Consider the following 15042-nt stretch of genomic DNA (forward strand, 5'->3'; position numbering starts at 1 on the left):
AACAGAATATCTAAAGCTGGAAACTAGGTCCTCTACTGTACTTAAAAATGACAAAAATGTCAAGTTTGTGTATAAAGAACAAAGACTGAATATATCTAGTGCTTTCTGGAGTTTATTACAAAGCAGGGGAGTTATTTTAATGTTTTATTAAATATCTCTGAAATTGTGTGACATCTGGAATACCTTATGTTTGAGAATATGTGTTATTTATATATTGTAAGTGTAGTGTAAGTTTGGGAAGATGTGTTGTTATTTATATAGTGTAAGTGGGCAAAATATGGAACAATATAGTTCTGGTTCTTTTAGCTGGAATACTTAATGAATCAGTTGAGTTTTCTGGAATTTTTGAAAAGGGAGAACCAAGATATCCTGGTGCAAGTTTGTGGTCATGCAGTCTGAGGCCTAAGGAGTGGATGGAAGAAAGAAGGGTGGAAGTGGACGAAGTGGGAAGAGGATAGGAATCAAGAAGTAATGGAGGAGGAAACAGAGTTAGAGACTGCTTTGAATATGGTTATGTTCTAATTTATAGCTTTTCCCAGTGGTCAAATGCTTATATGGCTTTTACAGAGCTCCAGCTCATTAATGAGACCCTGGAAAGCAAAACACCCAGGCAAACATGTAAACAATTTGCAAATATGCAGTACTAAAGGAGGGGTGATAAATGCCATAATAAACACAAATCCCTCTGGAGTTTGTTTTCTAAATTGTTCAAAATTGTGTTACATTTTTTACTTTTAACCTAAAAGAGCGTTTGTTAATTGCTAGGATAGTTTTATCTGGAATTTCATCTTTAATTTTGAGGTTGTTCGACAGATTTCATTTTTTAATGTTTTTGCGTTATGGACATCACCATTAGAAACTAATGAGGAACATGTTAAGGCCAGTCATGCAGTGCTTGGAACAGAAATATAATCATAATTAACACTTAGTTAATGGTTCACATGTTCAGAGCATTGTACAAATGCTAATTAATTCTCACAATAACCCTTTGGGGTAAATAATTATTCCCCCCCATTTTACTGGGGATTGGGTCTGTCTTCACTTATGTGAGAACAGCACCCAGGTGTTAGAGGACAAAATCGAATCCCAGATGAGGAAGAGATGAAATGATGTGCCTAAAATTCCACAGCTAATCAGTGTCAGAGCTGGGATTTTAGAATATCAGACCCTTTCTGACTCCCAGCCCTGTGCTCATTGCTTTAGAGTTTATTGCCTCACAGTCTGAATGTGAATGAAACCAGTACTTTTGGTCAGAGATGTAACGACCTTTCCACTCTCTAATACATAAGCTTATCCTCTCATCTCCTCCTCTCAGTCCATCTGTGTATCCCCTCTCTCTCCGACAATCCAACCTTTTCCCAACCTTGTACTCTGACCCCTTATAGACTTGCCCAGGGCTAGATTAAAGGGTAGGCACCAGTAAATGTGGGTCTAAGGTCCCTACCACAGTAAGATGGTGAGTTCAGAATCCCTGCTTTAGTTTTAAAACAAAAATAAAGTAAGCTTCCAGCCCTCATAGTTATGAAAAGAAGCTTCAAAGTGTGAACTGGGTGTAACTGCTGCAGTTAGGAGTGTTTGAATCTGTAGAGAGCGCTCAGCAGAGGAAGGAAAGGCAGTCACAAAAGCTGGGTAAGAAGCCATTTGGCCCACCCACCAGACCAGACCAGACCACGCCCCTGTTGCTTTTTTTGGGGTCAAGGAGGGAAGCCTGCTACTCTCCGGGGACTCAGCTGCAGTTTTTGCCACTGCTGTGGGGAGAAAGCCACAGTCATCAGTTCAGTGGGGCAGGACCTCACAGATCCTCAGGGTTTCTGGGGGAAGAAGGATGAGTCCCCTGGCTACTGCAGCTGTCACCTTCTCCAGCCAGGTAGGTGGGGTGCAGGTCGGTGCCCTGCTACCCAACTAGAGCAGGAGGCCCTATGATGCGGAGTCCCAGCTCCTGATAAGGGAGTGGGGAGCATACTCTCCAAGTGGCTGAGGGAGGAAGGAGGCAGAGATACTGTCACACTTCCCATCAACCAAGGGGAGGGAAGACCAGCTACTACCATCTCAAGCAGGAGGTTGGGCCAAAGTATAAGGGTGAGGCCGTAGCAGAGAGTTCCCATGTAAGATATTCCTAAAGCCCTAACTTGGCTTAATTCATCCCTGACCTTGCTGTGGCTCCCATCTGCTCACCCTAGTCTTTCCCCAGCCTTTTGTCTTGATCCCAGATCTTCTCCAAGAACCTTGTGTCCTGTTGATTGTTGCACAGCTAGGAATGAAGCCACACTGGCTACGAAAGCTCCAGCTAGTACAAAATTCAGCAGACAATGTGCATAGTCACACGGGTTGCCATGAGCGCATAACTGCAGTGCTCTGCTCTGTGCACCAGCTCTGTATTGAACAGAGACAAGTTCAAAGTCTGTCCAGATTTTCTATGCCCTCCATGGGACTGTACCTGGTTACATAGCCGCCGACTCTGTGGGTGCTCCGCAGCTGGAGCACCCACGGTGAAAAATTAGTGGGTGCTCTGCACCCACCGGCAGCCAAGCTCCCCTCCCTCGCCTACTTCTCCCCCGCCCGAGCACACCACGTCCCCACTCCTCCCCCTCCCTCCCAGCGCTTCCCGTGCCTCCGCTGCCTAACAGCTGTTTGACGGCTCTTAGCACTTTCCGGGAGGGAGGGGAAGGAGTGGGGACGCGGTGCACTCAGGGGAGGAGGCGGAGAAGAGGCAGGGAAGGTGCAGGAAGAGGAGGGGCAGGGGCGGGTGGAGTCAAGCACCCACCGGGCAGAGGGGAAGTTGGCGCCTATGCCTGATTACCTGACAGGTTGTTTCTCACTTTACAACAATGAGATCCCATGACAGCTACATTCCACTGACAATGAAACTCTGAACCAATGCAGGAGGCTTGTGAGATGGTGCTTTGAATGGAACTGGTCCTAGACTAAGTAACCCACTCTCATAATATATAAGAATGACCACTACTTACTCACTTGGTTCAGAGCTAAATGCAAAACTCATGATCAAGCTTCCTCTCTGCAATAGTTCTATACTCCCACACACTCTCTGGTGGGGCTCTCTTTCTCCCTCACATACACAACTGTGCTCTAATCAAGCTATTACTCCTACAGGCTGGGACAAATGAGAGAAAGATTGTTGTTTCTATTTTTAAATAAATGGGAAAGGGCTTAGATACCATGGTAATGGGGGCCATCATAGAGCCTAGACAGATAAATGAACCATTATTTCACCAGCTTTAAGAAATACTTCTGTAAGCTCACGGTAGAATTCTGCTATGAAACCTTGTTAAATAGGGAGAGACTGCCACTCTGGAGTGTGAATTATGGGATGTGTGGATTCTTGAAGTGTGAATTAATGAGGTTCTATTGTACATACACCATATTCAAGCCTGTGCTCGCATGAACCTTTACGGAACACATAGCTGAATAAAAGATCGAGTGTGGGCTATAAAATGAGTGAATAACTTGTACCCAGATGGCACTCATACACATTTTAATTCATGCCAGATAGGTAGGGTATGGGATATTGATTATCACATCAGACCTAATTCACATATGTGCAGCTGCTGGTCTTCAACTCTTTTTCTGTTACATTGGATTTTTATTTATTTATAAAGATCTAGGAATGTTTTTGTAATTCTGTGAATCAGAACAAATTGTTTAAGGAATTAATAGATCTGGGGGAAATGCACTTAAAACGTTGAAACAGGAGCAGAATTGTTTTTATTTCATAATTAAAAGACTGCAGTGATAATTGTTCTTCATTTTATATGTCAAGTGGATATTTTGTAGCATGACAATTAGTGAAAAGCTCAGCTTCCACTTTTAGACTTCCTGCCTAATAGGTTAAATTTATTTATCGGACTTTTTACTTCTTGTTTAGTACATCGCCATACTGTGCTCAACCAGCTCCATGCAGCTCCCCCTCTCCACTACATCTAAGGAAAATCAGGATTCTGAATCTCCTATGTTTATAACTCTCTTTGGCCTTGATTCTCCTTACATAGAATGGAGCTGGTGAGCTGGTTGTGGGTCCCTGATTGAAAGACATCTGGGTCCTTTTAAGGATTGGACATTCTGCAGCTTTGTTCCACCTTCCCCCATCACCCTGTGCCTACCCTCCCACCCCCATGTTTCCAACACAACTCCTACACAAACCTTTCTTTCCCTTCGATCAGGAGTGGTGGGGGACTGGCACAGGAGGCACTAGACAGGACTCTGCCAGCTTTCCACTGAGTGGCAGTGTCCCTGCACAATCAATATAAAATTCTGCCTATCTCCAGCCAGTTTAACGCCACTTTGTGCTACCTGTATTTTCCAGATAGGGACCACAGTTCAGTAATGCCTCACATACACCTCTGTTGAAATCCTGTTCTTGCTTTCATATCCTTTCACCTTGACCATTGTAAATTTCTTAGCTAGGGCACCTCCTCTCTCACTGGCCAAGGACTTATGCCACACAATTTCCACACTAAATAACTCTACTGACTCTGTATTCACTTCAGGGTTAGATTCAAAACAGCCTTCCTTATTTTTAAACTCACCTACATAGACTTGATAACAAACCTGTTTGTGTCCCTTTACTCCCCACTCCTTATGCTTGCCTAATACTGGTCTCCTCCTCATCCATTAGCACAATACTTCTGTGTCAGTGAGAGCATTCTCCTTTGTACCTCCTGATATTTAGAGTGGCCTTCCTGCATCTCTGACTTACTCAATCTCCATTCATGTGAAAACAAAACATATTTTGTTACCCTTTGCATGTGTCTCCTACTTTTTCTCATCAGCGGTTACTGTTTTCACGTGTAAATTCTATAATCAGTTCAACAGGCAGTGTCTTTAGTGTGTCCAAGTGGCTGCCCTCAGTGAGAAAAATAGTAGGCTACTTTCTACCTGCTAGTGGAGTTACTTCCTCTAGCTCAAATGGATAGAGATTTGAGCTTTTAGAACCAGGTTCAAATAAAACGTCAGGGCCACATTTTCTAATGTTCAGCACTCAGCCAAGGCCAAATAATCAAAGGAGTCCAATACCCAGTAGCTCTCATTGTGGCATTTATGGCCAGATTTTTAAAAGATTACAATTTTTGTGATCTTGGATGCTTATTTTAGGTAGGGTTTTAGGGGATGGTTTTTCCTGCCCTAGTCCCTCTCTGTCCCGGAGAGAACAACAAAAAGAGCACAAAACAAAACCTCCCCCCACAGATTTGAAATGATCTTCTTCCCTTATTGGTCCTTTTGGTCAGGTGCCAACCAGGTTATTTGAGCTTCTTAGCCCCTTACAGGTAAAGGAGGGATTTTATGCTACCCTTAGCTGTATGTTTATGACACTCACACTTTATATTCTGCCTGACCCTGGACCTCCATGAGTGGGGCCAGTGAGGCAGAGATGCTAGGAAAGGGATTTTCTGAGTAGGGCTTCAGGAGGGACACATGAAAAACCAGGTAGACTTCCAGGGATTCTGGCAACTGGAGTCAAAATGTTACCAGGTTGACTTGTTCAGCAATTTTGAATGGACCCAAGTATTGGTGATCTAATTTGGAAGATGGGCAGGAAGATCTGAGATGTTTAGCAGACAGCCAGACCTGTCAACCCACTCTTAGTGTCGATGCAACTTGGTGATCTCGGTCACCATAGTGTTTGTATGTTTCCTTGATGGCTTCCAGATGCTCTGTAAGTTCCTGGTGTACTTGATGAAGGTGGGTAATGAGGTCTGTCACAGCAGAAACTTGCAATTCTGCAGGTGTGATTAAATGGAGACAATGGTGAAAATGGACTGTGTCAGATGGAGGCATGGATGGAGTTATTATAAGCAAATTAATCCTAGGGCAGGAGAATGACCCAGTCATCTTAACTATGGTTAAGGAAAGATCAAAGGTATTGCTTGTGGATTTGATTTATCTGCTCTGTCTGTCCGTTGATCTGTGGGTGGTAGGCTGAGGAGGTGAAAAGTTCAGTTCCTAGGAGTTCATGCCAGAACCAGGAAGTGAATTGTGGGCTGTGATCAGGCACTATTCTAGTTGGCAATCTGTGGAGCTGAAAAGCCTGGTTTAGGAAAAGGCAGGCTGTTTCCTAAGCATTGGGGAGAGAGCAAAAAAGAAATAAGATGCACCACCTTAATGAGAAGGTAAACAGCTACCAGGATGATCGTACAATCTTGGGAGCAAGGTATTTCTACAATGAAGTCCAATGGGACCATGGACAAGGGTTGAGGAATGGTAGGCAGAGGCTGGAGAAGGCTGAATGCTTGAATGTGTGGGCACTTGCTCACACAGCAAAGGTCATAGGAATTGATATATTTTTTTCATGTCAGTACTCTCCCGTGGCCACCAGAAACTTCATAGCCTCAAGTCCAGGGTCTTAACTGTGGCCTAGAGGGCTGGCCGCTTGTGTGGCATGGCACATTCTTAACATTTTGAGTCCTGACAGACCTTCTGGAATGTAAAGGCACTTCCTACCATACAGTAGACCATTGTGCAAGTGGAAACCTGAATGGGATGTCAGAAGTATCAAATGTTGACAGATTTTGGCTGCTTGTGGGTCTTCATGGAATAGAGTCCGAATAAGGGACATCAAATCCTGGGCTGTGGTTCCATGAATAAAATTAATGGTTGTAGCACAGCATTTTGGGGAGTCTTGTCTGCTGCGGTGTATTTGTCCTTGTGGGAAAGGGCATCTGCTTTCCCATTTCATGACCCAGGGTAGCAGGTGATGAAATGAAGTGGCAAAGAAAAATGACCCGTGGATCTTGATGTTGATTCAGATTATGGGCCATTTGAAGATATTCTAAGTTCTTGTGATCTGTGAGGACCTGGACTGGAGACTGAGTTCCTTCCAAAAGATATCTCTGTTCTTTGAATGCCCTTTTAATTGTAAGTAGTTCCTTGTTGCAAATATTGTAATTCTTCTCAGTGTGGCTTAGTTAATGTGAATAATACACACAAGGATGGAGCTGGTTTCAGGGGCCTGCATTTTGCAAAAGTATGGCCCCAATTACGAAATTCAAGGCATCTGCTTCCACAGTAAAAGAGTTGGTGGGATCTGTGTGCACAAGAACAGGAGCTGAAGTGAAGGCTTTCTTTAGCTGATTGAAGGCAGACTGTACTTCCACCAACCAGAAAAAGCAAAGCCATTTTTTGAGGAGCACAGTTATCAGTGCTACAACTGGGAGAATTCTTTAGTGAAACACCAATAAAAATTGGCAAATCCAAGAAACCACTGGATGTCCTTTATATCCTTTGGGATGCTCCACTGAATGATGACAGACACTTTCCATGGGTCCATTCTCAGGCTGTCAATGGAAATTATATAACCAAGGAACTCGATAACGTCCTTGTTAAAGTCACATTTCTCTGATATAAAGGTGATGCTGCCAGAGTCTGTCAAAGGCAAGGCAAAAGTGTTGCTCATATAGCTTCTGGTTTTCAGAGAAGACAAGAATATAATCTAATATGACCAGGACTTGATGGTGATGGGGGATTTCAAATACACAGACATCCTTTGGGAAAATAATAGAGGGGTGCACAGATTATCCAACAAGTTTTTGGAATTATTGGAGACAATTTTTTATTTCAGAAGGTGGAGAAACGTACTAGTGGAGAAGCTGTTCTAGATTTGATTCTGACAAATAGGGAGGAACTGTGGAGGAACAGGATGTGACAGAGTGTCTGCCGAGATTGATCAAGCCCTCAGACTGTTATCCCTTCCTTCTTCTCCGCATGGGCACCAATGATACTGCCAAGAATGACCTTGAGCGGGTCACTGCAGACTATGTGGCTCTGGGAAGAAGGATAAAGGAGTTTGAGGTGCAAATGGTGTTCTCATCAGTCCTCCGTGTTGAAGGAAAAGGCCCAGGTAGGGACCATCGAATTGTGGAAGTAAATGCATGGTTACACAGGTAGTGTTGGAGAGAGGGCTTTGGATTCTTCAACCATGGGGTGTTGTTCCAGGAAAAAGGATTGCTAGGAAGAGATGGCATCCACCTAACGAAGAGAGGGAAGAGCATCTTCGCAGGCAGGCTTACCAACCTAGTGTGGAGGGCTTTAAACTAGATTCACTGGGGGATGGAGACCTAAGCCCTGAGGTAAGTGGGGAAGTAGAATACCAGGAGGAAACACAAGGAGGAGGGGGTAGCAGGGGACGCCGCCTGATTCATACTGAGAAAGTAGGGGAATTGGCTAGTTATCTTAGGTGCCTGTAGATGAACTCAAGAGGCTTGGGAAACAAGCAGGAAGAATTGAAAGTCCTGGCACAGTCAAGGAACTATGATGTGATTGGAATAACAGAGACTTGGTGGGGTAACTCACATGACTGAAGCACTGTCATGGATGGGTATAAACTGTTCAGGAAGGACAGGTGGGGGAGAAAAGGTGGAGGAGTTGCACTATATGTAAAAGAGCAGTATGATTGCTCAGAGCTCCAGTATGAAACTGGAGAAAAGCCTGTTGAGAGTCTTTGGGTTAAATTTAGAGGCGAGAGCAGCAAGGGTGATGTCGTGGTGGGCATCTGCTATAGACCACCACACCAGGAGGATGAGGTAGATGAGGCTTTCTTCGGACAACAAACAGAAGTTTCCAGATCACAGGCCCTGGTTCTTATGGGAGACTTCAGTCACCCTGCCATCTGTTGGGAGAGCAATACAGCAGTGCACAGACAATCCAGGAAGTTTTTGGAGAGTTTTGGGGACAACTTCCTGGTGCAAGTGCTTGTGGAACCAAGTAGGGGCCGTGCTTTTCTTGACCCGCTGCTCACAAACAGGGATGAATTGGTAGGGGAAGTAGAAGTGGATGGCAACCTGGGCAGCAGAGATCATGAGGTAGTCGAGTTCAGGATCCTGACAAAAGCAAGAAAGGAGAGCAGCAGAATACGGACCTTGGACTTCAGAAAAGCAGATTTTGACTCCCCCAGGGAACTGATGGGCAGGATCCACTGGGAGGCTAATATGAGGGAGAACAGAGTCCAGGAGAGCTGGCTGTATTTTAAAGAAGCCTTATTGAGGGTGCAGGAACAAACCATCCCGATGTGCAAAAAGAATAGCAAATATAGCAGGCGACCAGCTTGACTTAACAGCGAAATCTTCGGCGAGCTTAAACACAAAAAGGAAGTTTACAAGAAGTGGAAACTTGGACGGATGACTAGGGAGGAGTATAAAGATATTACTTGAGAATGCAGGGGTGTAATCAGGAAGGCCAAAGCACAATTGGAGTTGCAGCTAGCAAGGGATGTGAAGGGTAACAAGAAGGGTTTCTACAGGTATGTTAGCAACAAGAAGAAGGTCAGGGAAAGTGTGGGATCCTTACTGAATGGGGGAGGCAACCTAGTGGCAGATGATGTGGAAAAAGCTGAAGTACTCTATGCTTTTTTTGCCTTGGTTTTCACAGTCAAGGTCAGCTCCCAGACTGCTGCACTGGGCAGCACAGTTTGGGGAGGAGGTGAGCAGCCCTCAGTGGTGAAAGAACATGTTAAGGTCTATTTAGAAAAACTGGACATGCACAAGTCCATGGGGCTGGATGCAATGCATCCGAGGGTGCTGAGGGAGTTGGCTGTGTGATTGCAGAGCCATTGACCATTATCTTTGAAAACTCCTGGGAATCGAGGGAGGTCCTGGATGACTGAAAAAAGGCAAATATAGTGCCCATCTTTAAAAAAAGGGAAGAAGGAGAATCAGGGGAACTCCAGACTGGTTAGCCTCACTTGAGTCTTCAGAAAAATCATGGAGCAGGTCCTCAAGGAATCCATTTTGGAGCACTTGAAGGAGAGAAAAGTCACCAGGAACAGTCAACATGGATTCACCAAGGGCAAGTCATGCCTGACCAATCTGATTGCCTTCTTTGATGAGATAACTGGCTCTGTGGATATAGGGAAAGTGGTGGACATGATATATCTCGACTTTAGCAAAGGTTTTGATATAATCTCCCACAGTATTCTTGCCAGTAAGTTAAAGAAGTATGGATTGGATAAATGGACTATAACATGGATAGAAAGCTGTCTAGATTGTCGGGCTCAACGGGTAGTGATCAACGGCTTGATGTCTAGTTTGCAGTTGGTATCAAGCGGAGTGCCCCAGTGGTCTGTCCTGGGGTCGGTTTTGTTCAACATCTTCATTAATGATCTGGATGATGGGATGGATTGCACCCTCAACAAGTGGTGCTGGAGTTATTGGCACCATCCCAAAAGAGGAAGAAATTGCACTGGGAGTCCACCGACAGGGTGGCTGGTGTCTGCTCTGGCACTGTCTGTGTTAAGGGCTCCTCTGGCCTTGCCCACGTTCCTGATCCCCAAAGTGTGTCTCAGCCCTTGTACGTACCTAGCCAGTTTTGGGGGCGGTACAGATAATCAGCAAAATAATAAAAGCTGAATAATGTGATGGTGCCACTTCTGAGGTAAGTCAAAAAACCACATCGAAACTCAATCCAGGAAGTATCCTCAGCAAAGCCAGTCATATATGCCAGTTCATGTGGTTAGAAAAAATTGTCCTTTGTTCTGCCTTCCTGGAGAATAGGGTGCAGTACTACTTTTAAAAATCCACTGATTTTTTATTAATGCTGTTTGGAATACCAGAAAAGTAAATTGTATGATGTAACAGTTCTTCATGTTTTCACTGGCACCAATACAAAAATAGAATATATTAATTAGAGAGGAAATTAAAAGGAGTTCCCATGGTCCCACAGCATGGCTGTGCAAATCTTGATTGGCGCAAATTAGAAAATCTTCTGTTAGTCATCAGTTTTGTTGGTGTTTGTGACAAGGTTGGGATTTGGAAACCCTGAAGGTCAGGACTTCTGGTATAAATAATTCCAAGGGGAAAAAAAGATGGATAAAATTCAATGTGAATTTTAATGTGTTTTGTCAGGACAGGAGCATGCAAAGTACATAATAAAAAAAAAGTCAAACTGCTTGTAGTTATTTGAATTGTGAAATATGTAATGCTGTCAGAACATGTTGTGTGATTTTAAAATGGCACTTGATAGATTTGTCAGTGGGGCTGGAGACACTTGTGTTATGTAGTTCCATTCTTTCGTGTTAATTAGTCCCACAAGTTTTTCTTAAGTGAATGGACATTTGTGATTGTGAAGGTCACTGTGGTACCAAGACCAAAAACCATTCCATTCATTTGCAGGTCTAGAGGTAAAGTGTGGAATTCTGGAATTTGATTGTCACAGTTCAGGGAAACTGCATCTGTATTTCCCCTCTGTAGGCCAGCAACAGCACCCACTCTAGGCTTCCGGCTTCCCAGCCGTTGCCTCTCTTGGGTGGAGACACATGTCTCTCTCCCTTCTGACTAGGGTATTTCCAGGCTGAACAGTTCTCTGTCTATACTGTGACCTCCGCAGCAAAAGACAGTCTGTCTAATCAGGCCTGTTTCATTTCTCGCCTCAGAGATGGCAAACAATGTAATTGCCACAGTTATCGCACAGCTCTTTATAAGCAAGGACATTTATTAAGGTTAAAGCATTACAGAGAAAACATATTAAAACAAGAAAAGAACCTACATGCATACTAATAACCTTACCAGTGATCACCCCCTCACTCCAACAAGGGCTCTGGCTGGTGAACCACACACATTCATATCCCTCACAGGTTTTTTCCTGTGGTCACCAGTTCATAACAGCTTCAACTCAGAACCAGCCCCTTTATGGCTCTGTAAATCGCTTTTTTATCCGGTTTGGGTCTTTGAAACCACCATGAATAGGTAATCAGTCAGACAAAGGTCCCCCTCTCAGGATGAAGCTTCAAAAGGCTGAGTTCTTGCATAACCTGATGAGGTTCATTTGCATACACCTCCCCCTAGAAATTTCTTGGGAAGTGCAGTTAATTTTTAAAAATTCATTTTTGTCTTAATCCATTGTTAATAGATTACTTTGAAGCTCACAACACTGTCCAAGGTTTTCATTAGTCAGGTGTCCTCGACAAGTTAAATACAATAATACACAATAAGACACAAACATTTGCATTTTTAATACAAGCTCCTAAAATACGTTAACTTAATTCAGTAAGGTTTGTCCAGGATATTACAGGAAATTGCTATAACTTTCACCATGATTCCCTGTACTAACATTCAAATTTTTAACAAAGCCCAATTTGGACAGTCACATGCCTGTAGGTGTAAAAAATCTTTATGCTCACCCAGCAGCCAATTGTGTGTATGTGTGTATAGGGAGAAGGAGAGTAAGACAGCAGTGTTAAATTGTGTGGAATTAATGACCAATGAATTGAACTAACCACCATGTTAGGTTTTCACTGGACTTTTGATTTTAAGCTACACTCTTAGACTGTTGGTCTGGAGGGATACATGGGGTTCAGTCTTGCACTCAGAAATGAAAGTAAGCCGGTACAGTCCAGTATGATGTACCGGTAAGAAAGTGGCCGCCAGTACACAGGTGACTGTACCGGCAGGGCTGCTGATGAGGTGGCGGAAGGGGCAGCTGCCCTGGGGCCTGGCAATTTAAAAGGGCCTGGGGCTTCCAGCAGCAGCCAGAATTTAAAGGGCCCTTTAAATCGCTGCCGGAGCCTTGGACAGAGTGGGCCGGATGGCGCTGAAGGGCTGGCTGGGGGAGTCTGGCTGCATCCCCACTCCTGGCCCTGCCCTTTCTGCCCAAGGCCACACCCCTTCTGGGGGCCCAGAGCCGGCCCCCCCCCCCACCTTGCCCAGGACCCCAGCCGACCTGCGTACTGGTAAGTCCTTTAAGTTACTTTCACCCCTGCTTGCAGTCCCTAATCCAGTGAAACTAATCATGTGATGAAGGGCTTCCACAATGGTCCTTAAGGTCCTGGTTCTTTACTCATGTGAGCAATTCTGCTGAAGTCAGAGTTTTATTACATTTTTAAATTTTCCCCATGATACCTTTCTGTGGTGAGGGATGCTCCAGATTTAAACTAATGCTTCTCATTAAATCCCAAGGTCAATAGCAACCTACTATAAATAAGATCAGGTGCAGTACTATAAGTATCTTCACATACAGTACTTGTGAGTAGTTGGGTAGAGAATACGTTCTGGGGCTCTAGAGAACAGTCCATTCTATGGACTCACAAAGTAGCTTGTTACTTATGGAGAAAAACTGGCAAGAAAACTAATTACCCAGAACCTTCTGAAAGTGTAAACAAGTTTACTTTTTAAAATAGAGGATGCAGTATAAAATTTCTGTAACCATCTGTAAGCCACGGTGTTCTATTTTGTGGATATGAATATGGATAGCAAAATTACCCCACCTCAAATTTGTGTTAGTTTGAAATACTGGTCTAATTATGTTAATCGATGACAGGAGTTGGTAGAACTAGTCGATAATTTAAATGTCTACTTTTGCTGGTTACTGAAAGACAATAACAGTATGTTGAAACTCCTCTCAGTTCTGGGCTTCTCCTCCTCTCGTTATGGACTCAGTGGGTTCTCACAGTAGGAATGTCATAGGATGTGTGGCAACTGGACAACTGCCATTGGCACCAGAAAAAAGTACGCTGTTGTTTGAAGTCAGAGTCCGTTTTTGACTCAAGAAGAGGTGGATGCACATTTCCAAGGTATTTCCCTGTTAGTCAGCTGGGAGAGATGTTTAAAATGACAGTTGGCCAGTGTTTAAAAAAACGTAAAGCCAGAGGGGCCAATAGGTGAATAAGTTCCGCATTAGACTAACTAAGCTGACTAACTACAGTTAGACATGAAGTTATATTTGAATGAAATATACCATCCTTATTTAGGTAGTGGTATTACAGTGTTTCAGGCCCATGATTAAAACAATGTTGAACAAAGACTGTTCAAACTCAGAAGAAATTATAGATCTCACTGTGGTTTTTTTCATAATTTCTGTGGGGTGCATAAAATCATAGAAGATTAGGGTTGGAAGAGACCTCAGGAGGTCATCTAGTCCAAGCTCTGCTCAAAGCAGGACCAACACCAACTTTATCATCCCAGCCAGGGCTTTGTCAAGCCGGGCCTTAAAAACCTCTAAGGATGGAGATTCCACCACCTCCGTAGGTAACCCACTCAGTGCTTCACCACCCTCCTAGTGAAATAGTGTTTCCTAATGTCCAATCTAGACCTCCCCCACTGCAACTTGAGACCATTGCTCCTTGTTCTGTCATCTGCCACCACTGAAAACAGCTGAGCTCCATCCTCTTTGGAACCCCCTTTCAGGTAGTTGAAAGCAGCTATCAAATCCCCTCTCACTCTTCTCTTCTGCAGACTAAACAAACCCAGTTCCCTCAGCCTCTCCTCATAAGTCATGTGCCCCAGCCCCTTCATCATTTTCGTTGCCCTCTGCTGGACTCTCTCCAATTTGTCCACATCCTTTCTGTAATGGGGTGGGGGGCGCAAAACTGGATGCAATACTCCATATGTGGCCTCACCAGTGCCGAATAGAGGGGAATAATCACTTCCCTCGGTCTGCTGGCAATGCTCCTACTAATGCAGGCCAGTATGCCATTAGCCTTCTTGGCAACAAGGGCACACTGCTGACTCATATCCAGCTTCTTGTCCACTGTAATCCCCAGGTCCTTTTCTGAAGAATTGCCGCTTAGCCAGTCGGTCCCCAGCCTGTAGTTGTGCATGGGATTCTTTCGTCCTAAGTGCAGGACTCTGCACTTCTCCTTGTGAACCTTATCAGATTTGTTTTGGCCCAATCCTCCAATTTGTTGAGGTCACTCTGGACCCTATCCCTACCCTCCCGCGTATCTACCTCTCCCCTCAAATTAGTGTCATCTGTGAACTTGCTGGTGGTGCAATCCATCCCATCATCCAGATCATTAATAAAGATGTTGAACAAAACCGGCCTCAGGACCAACCACTGGAGCACTCCGCTTGATACCGGCTGCCAACTAGACTTCAAGCCGTTGATCATTACCCATTGAGCCCAACAATCTATCCAGCTTTCTATCCACCTTATAGTCCATTCATCCAATCCATACTTCTTTAACTTGCTGGCAAGAATACTGTGGGAGATTGTATCAAAACCTTTGCTAAAGTCAAGGTATATCACGTCCACTGCTTTCCCCATATCCACAGAGCCAGTTAAAGAAGACAATCAGGTTGGTCAGGCATGACTTGCCCTTGG

General features: G+C 44.2%; 1 protein-coding gene and 1 long non-coding RNA gene across 2 annotated transcripts in view; both read left to right on the forward strand.

The window, feature by feature from the left end:
• GPR158 (G protein-coupled receptor 158) overlaps positions 1-15042 on the forward strand; it is a 306945-nt gene that overhangs the window by 188581 nt on the left and 103322 nt on the right. The gene's annotated exons all lie outside the window — the stretch shown is intronic.
• LOC122464753 lies at positions 2341-9872 on the forward strand. Its single transcript, XR_006289076.1, has 3 exons — positions 2341-2350; positions 8075-8081; positions 9717-9872. It is a non-coding gene; the product is annotated as an uncharacterized LOC122464753 (long non-coding RNA).

The sequence above is a fragment of the Chelonia mydas genome, chromosome 2 (assembly GCF_015237465.2).
Source record: "Chelonia mydas isolate rCheMyd1 chromosome 2, rCheMyd1.pri.v2, whole genome shotgun sequence".
Classification (NCBI taxonomy): Eukaryota; Metazoa; Chordata; order Testudines; family Cheloniidae; genus Chelonia; species Chelonia mydas.